This window comes from Melitaea cinxia, chromosome 7, assembly GCF_905220565.1.
Source record: "Melitaea cinxia chromosome 7, ilMelCinx1.1, whole genome shotgun sequence".
Lineage (NCBI taxonomy): Eukaryota > Metazoa > Arthropoda > Insecta > Lepidoptera > Nymphalidae > Melitaea > Melitaea cinxia.
In genome coordinates, this window is record NC_059400.1 from 6,581,524 (window position 1) to 6,588,321 (window position 6,798).

The window sequence follows — 6,798 nt, forward strand, 5'->3', positions numbered from 1 at the left end:
AGTTTTACTATGACTACAAAAAAGTAAAGAGAGCAAATGTAACTTGTAAGCTCTGTTTCAGAAAGAATAGCATAAACGTTGAAAGAGAATGTGCTAAATTAGGTCTACAGGAACAGGCAAATAAAATGGTTTCATTGTCTAATTTGAAATTTCCCTCTGTTGAAATTGGTACTAACGTTTTAGTTAGAGTTCCTGAAGTTGATAGAGGACGTGCAGCACCCAGGAATGTTATGTGTGTTGTTATGAGCATTAATCCATCAGGTCTCTACCAGTTAGAACACAAGGAAGGTACACTCGATAGACTTTATGCACGTAATGAATTTACACTTTCTGAAACCAACTTTATTAACATTTGTGATGTGCCCTCAACTTCATCGTTAACACTTCGCTCGGCATCTATGTTATCGTCTGGAAGTAAGCAAGGGTTTATAATGTGCCACTGCAAAAGATACTGTATTGATAAAAAGTGCAAGTGTCGCTCCAAGAATATAAAATGCAACTCAAAATGCCACAGTAATAGTTCATGTAAAAATAAATAGCAATCAAATACTTATTTTTCACAATTATAGTTATTTCTAATATAGGTACATTGTTGTTGTTTATTGGTGATCAATAAAGAATTTTAATTGTCATGAAAAAATTAAAACCCTTATCATTGTATGTGAATTATGAGTAATTTACAAATGATATGAATATTTTGTGTTCAGTGATTTATTACTTAATACATTGATTTTTTTAAATATAAAGTAATCTCAATAAATAATAAATATCGTTTCATTTTAATTTATATAATTATATACTTAATATATTTGATAATGAGAAACACGTTATGCCGTGATTTTATAAAATGAAAAATATTTCTTAAGGACATCTACCCAAACGTTTCCAGCCTAGGCCTAGTAGGATCTATATCGGAAAGTAGTGTGCGTTGTAATCAAATAGTATTCCATACGCGTCATGGCTTTTCTTCATTGCCACAACGCGTTGAGATCGAATAGCATGTAAGCCACGACACGAATTTCGCTATTTGGTCTTTCTTTGATTGCCACAACGCGTCGTGCGCGTTTTCATTAGAGCCATAACACGAATTTCGCTATGTGGATGTTTTACTGTGACCACATCGCGTTGTGAGCTATTTTTCCGCTCAATGAGCGTTTTCGATCTTTGAGCGTAACATATACATCAAAAGATATAGGAGTTTGAAAATATTGATAAATGATTTTTTTTCAACGACTTTTTTGATTTTTAATTAAATAGTTTAAGGTGAACAATTTAAAAGGACAACATAGTTGAATTGAGCAATAGCTAAAAAATAAAATAAAATCTATCGATTAGTATTTTTTTTTTATTACGAATATCCGCAATTTTTTTGCTTCCCATCATTGTCTATGCGCATCCGCAGCGAATTTGATTTAAACGAGGGTACACATCTTTTTCAAAAATCGTTACGTATCGATATCCATATAACAAGTTCTTCATTAGGATTTAAAAAAGCGTAATAAATGTTTTGAAAAATCACTTTTCCGCATCGTGGTTTTCGTGGTAAAGTGATTAAATTACTATTAGCGATTATTATTTATAATTTACGACAATCGTCCTTTCTCCTGTTAGGTATTGGTGAGTTGCCTAAAATAACGACCGTGAAAAGATATAAGAATTTATACGATTATTTGTTTTTTGTGTTTAATATTTTTTTTTTTAACAAATTTAATAAATTAAATAAATTCATATAATTTGTGTAATTTAATTTATTAAATTTGTTAAAACTCTTTTAATTTATTGATGAATTTTGTATGGAATTAAATAAAGCTTTATTATTATTATTATTATTTGTTTTTGGTGTGGCTGTATGTTATTGTCAAAAGAGGGGTGTTTATGTAGATTTTATAATTATTATCCGTTTTAATGTTTAACGGTTGAAAAAATTGACAAATTAAGATTAATATTTAAGATGTTTTTTTTGTTTTAAAAGCGTCACTTTATCAAGTAAATAAAATTGAAAGTGCTGAATTATATTTAAAAAAAATGTTCAGTCATTGAAAAACCAATTATCAGCACTTGGCTAGTATAAATTGTTTTGGTTGTTAAAACTTTAAGATTTAAGGAGGTATTTGAAAGCGGTTCGGACGCCTTTCTAATATTGTTAAATGGATTAAACAGGATAAAAAAGTAAAAGTAGAATTAATATTGACATTCTGGGTATATAATTTTTCCTATAACTGAGCTTTTAGGACGATCTTGCCGTAATTTTTTGAGAGGTATACTTAGTCCAATTATTAAAACTGTTTTAAGTTACCGGCGATGGTTATTATATGGTATGGATTTTAGTTTTAGGTTTAAGTAATTAATTGTCAAAAAGACAGATTCTCTTATATTAGAACAACAAAATAAATTAATGTAACACTACAAATAGCCTATATAAGTAACTAACTGTGCTTGCAACTACGTCCGCGTCGAATTAAAAAAAAAATAAGTTCAGTTCGTATAGTTACAAAATTAATAAATTTCTAAAATAAAAGTAGCCTAAGCTATTCCTCACTACATCAGTTATGTGCCAGTGAAAGTTTCGTCAAAATCAGTTCAGCCGTTTCCGAGATTAGACGGAACAAGCAGACAGGCAGACAGACAAAAATTGTAAATAATATTATTTTGGTATATGTACCGTTTATACATATGGATGCATTTAGTAGAAAGTGGTTAAGGAAAGTTTTAATATTACAAACGGAAAACTCAATTTTATTATTTTTGTAAACAAATGAGTAAGTAAATGATGGTCTAAGATCTGAACCTAAATCGATTTTCACCGATCTGATAACAGAATGAAACAAACTTTATAATAAATTTAGGTAATTAGTAGGTGTGTAAAATAAAACTTTTTGTCGATGCTGAAAAAAAAATAAATTTAGTATTATATAATGTATTAAAAATGGGTTGCCGAAATAATCTTGGACTGACTATTTTTAATTATTTTTTAATTTTTTTTTTTAAATTGATCGTTGCAACATCAAGATAATAAGAAAAGTTTAATCTGACTTGATAGTACGAAACGTATTTATATGATTATCAATATATATATAAATGAATGTTTGTCTGTATGTCCTTTATAGAATCGTAAACCATTCATTTGGTCATCTCAAGATCTTCAGCAAAGTGTTGTGCACGAGCTCACAAAGGTTTCTGCTGGTAGGACAAAAAAATTTAAAAAAAAAAGTACAGCTAGTTAATTGATAAAAGTTTATTATCAAAGTGCTCACTAAAAAGTTCCCACGCCAGTGTGTCAATTACACACTGGCGTGGGAACAAGCAGAGAACTCACCTGATTTAACGCAGGTAATAAAATTTGTTAATGTCGTCCATGTCGTCATTACTATTATTATTTTAGTTTGTCTATTAAAACAGATATTTCGGTACACCATTGGCTCAAGATGTCAAAAGTCCCTATTTTTTTTTTTACATATAATATTATATTTCTTTTACATTTTTCAGCAAGCTTCAATTTTTTTTAAATATAACATACACGACCGTTTGTTCCTACGGTAAGCAACTTAATCCCTTTGTTATAGGGTTATAGGTAACAGCCGACTGATATAGCTAAATAGTTTTTTTAATATAATTATACATAGAAATATTACATATATAAATTTATAAATACAAATATTACACCCAGACTCAGGTGGGAATCAAACCCGCAATCTGCGGAACAGAAAGCAGACCCATTACAAACTTTGCCAATTAGGACTAGTCAATACTTTGATCAATGTTTTTATCATTTAGGACTGGTGTGACGTGTTTTCTAGGCGATATACCATAATTGTATTTGCTCGCAAACGAAAAAAAATCGACTTCAATTACATCGACAAGTAATACAATGTAGATCGACGAAAAAATAGTCAAGTAACTACCCGTTATCAAAGATTACTCAAAAAGTAGTTATCAGGTCTCGATAAAATTTAAATGTGACCACATGATAAACATCAGCTTTCGATTAAATTAAAAATTATCAACATCGGTACACCCAGTAAAAAGTTATTACGGATTTTCGAGAGTTTCCCTCGATTTCTCTGGGATCCCATCATCAGATCCTGGTTTCCTTATCATGGTACCAAACTAGAGATATTCCCTTTCTAACAAAAAAGAATTATCAAAATTGGTACATCCAGTAGAAAGTTACGCGGTATAATTAGATATAATTCGAAAAGTAATTGTTAGATCACAAATAAATTTAAATGGAACCAAATGACACACACCACCTTTCGATTAAATTTTTTTTGTCGAAATCGGTCCACCCAGTCAAAAGTTCTGAATACATTAAAAAAAAAATACAGTCGAATTGAGAACCTCCTCCTTTTTTGGAAGTCGGTTAAAAACTATCGTGCACAAGAAAACTTTTAAATAAGCCTAGGTACTTTTGATTAAAATTGTAACAATAAACTTTCGAACGACCGCGCAAAATAGAATATAATATATATATATATATATATATATATTTGCGTTGTGACAATTGAAGAAGACCAAGAAGAAGCAGCAGCACCACCACCACCGCACCGCACCGCAATAATATTCGAATTATATTTGATTTGAAACTGATTATTAATAAATGAATAAATAAATTTGATTTATTATGGGTTACAAGTTAATGTACTTGGTGGCCCGATAAGCTCAACGTGGATGTCAATCTAAATGTAATATAACAATGATAACAAGTAATGACCAACTAAATTTCCTTACCCTTCATGACACGGGTATCAAATAAAAGGTATGTATATATTATATCGAAGGGGTTTCGAATCCAATTTTTTGATATCTTAGGATACCATACCGCTTAGGATTACATTTAAGTTATAAAAAATAATGACAAGTATAATAAAAATAAAAGATCTTTATATTGAAAAACTAGCTTAAAAGTTTTATTTTCTCCCTATGAGCAAGATGTATTTATTCGCTGGTAAGTGTTTGTTAAACCTAGATTGAGTTCCGAGTACAATGTTTTTTTTTAATGTAACGATGTAAATAAACGTTGGTGGATCAATAAATAAATAGCTAAATACACTGGCACAAATCTAATATACCTATTTTCTTATTCAAATGTACCGTTTACTCAAAGCGTTTAAGTAAGCATTATATTTAATGAGTTTTAAAGAACGTTTAAAATAATAAGAAAGAAAGAACGCTTTGTTGTGAAACCTTTGTTAGCTTCCAAATTTGGGAGACGATTGGCAGTAATGTTTTAATAGTGATATAAACAAGGATAATGAGCTGTGAGTGGTTACTTTTATTTTAATATAATGAGTAAAAAAAATCAATAACAAAGACATTGCCCGACGTTTCGGATACTTTACTGAAACCATGGTTACGGGGGGAATCTCCCGGAAAAAGTTATTTGTAGGACTATTTATTATACAGATGCGATGCAAGATATTGAAACTGTGATTGAGCAAGTTTTGTACGTGTCTGGATTTTCTTAAAGATACTAAAGTTTCTTCGCTTATATATATTTTTAGGGTTACAATCTAATTTAGTGTTTTTTTATCTAAATGTATAATAAGAGTAGCCTACCAATGGAGAGTATTTCGGTTACGGTATAAAGGTTCTGTGTTGAGAATTTACGTTTTTTTAGAATAAAATATCTTAAAAGGGGCCTACACTCGGTGCTATTTCTATCTAACTAAATTGCTCTATGATGCATCCTTCCACCCATGCACCTTTATGTGATACTGTAAATGAAAATAGGATGAGTTAATTCGATTTATTAAGGTAATAAATCGAATAATATTAAATAATGATAATAATAATAATAAAACACTTTATTGCAATTAAAAAATTGCCTACATATCAAACCTTAATAAAAGATACATATAGTGCAATGGGCGATCTTCTCACTAAATAGCGATCTCTTCCAGATTACCCAACAGAAAGGAGCTAGCAGTGTTTCGCCTTTATAATCACCCTGCTACCTGGACAGCTGCAGCAAAGAGACAATAAGATACAAAGACACCTAGATACTTCCCATTAATGAGAACGGACTTATTATTAAAAATACTGAAGGTCACTGACTCACTCATCACGAGAACTCAAAAACCGCTGGATGGTCTATCCATCCAGGTTGGACAAAGATAAAATTGGGCAGGGAGGTAGATTATAGTTAGCAGACGTCCGCTAAAAACGGATTTTACGATATTCCACCGCTAAGGAGATTTTATTGGGGTTGATAGTTTGTATGAAACATATACAGGCTGAAAATAAAACTAAAAATGAGGTGTATAGAGAGGTTTTATAAAAATAACTATTAAAGTATACTAAATTGTGCTTTTTAAAAAGTTACTCAGTTTGATAAGCATTTCAACTGATTGATTTCAACTTGAACGATTGAATAAAATAAAAAAATAATCTGCGTTAAACATCTTATCATCTACTATTAAGATAGTAATGCATAGATATGCGCGAACATCATAACCACGCGAACGTAGTCGCGGGCAACACTTAGTGTATTATAAAACCAAGTCCCCAAAAGTGTATGTGATCGATTCGCTCAAAATCTACTGAACAGATTTTCATGCGGTTTCACCATTGGAGAGAAGGCTCCGCCATTGGCAAGAGGAAGGTTTACGGAACGGCTAAGCCGATTTTGATGAGAGTTTCACTGGAAGTTTGCCGGGAAAACTTTGTGACATACAAATTTCAACGCGGGCGAAGCCGCGGGCACAGCTAGTTTAGTATAAAGATACGAGCGATTTCGCAGACTGCTCTGGTCGTCGTTAATATTTTTATTGGCGAAACATAAAGAGAAGATAAGATTAA